The sequence below is a fragment of the Triplophysa dalaica genome, chromosome 23 (assembly GCF_015846415.1).
Source record: "Triplophysa dalaica isolate WHDGS20190420 chromosome 23, ASM1584641v1, whole genome shotgun sequence".
NCBI lineage: Eukaryota > Metazoa > Chordata > Actinopteri > Cypriniformes > Nemacheilidae > Triplophysa > Triplophysa dalaica.
In genome coordinates, this window is record NC_079564.1 from 635,001 (window position 1) to 635,327 (window position 327).

Here is a 327-nt window from a genome sequence, read left to right on the forward strand (position 1 = left end):
CAAGACCCTTTTGGCTTTTAAAGGGCTGTTATTCATGATTCAGCAAGTCTTCATTCAACTTTCAATGTTTACTGTCATTAATTTGGTTTGCGAGTACAAACTGCCCTTGAAGGTACAGATTCATTCTCATGCACCTGTGCCCTCTCATTCTCTCCATCTCTCTCTCTCTTTCTCTCCATCTCTCTCTCTCTGTCTCTCTCTTTTTCTCTCCATCTCTCTCTCTCTTTCTCTCCATCTCTCTCTCTCTTTCTCTCTCTGTCTCTCTCTTTTTCTCTCTCTCTCTCTCTTTCTCTCTTTCTCTCTCTCTCTCTCTCTCTCTCTCTCTCT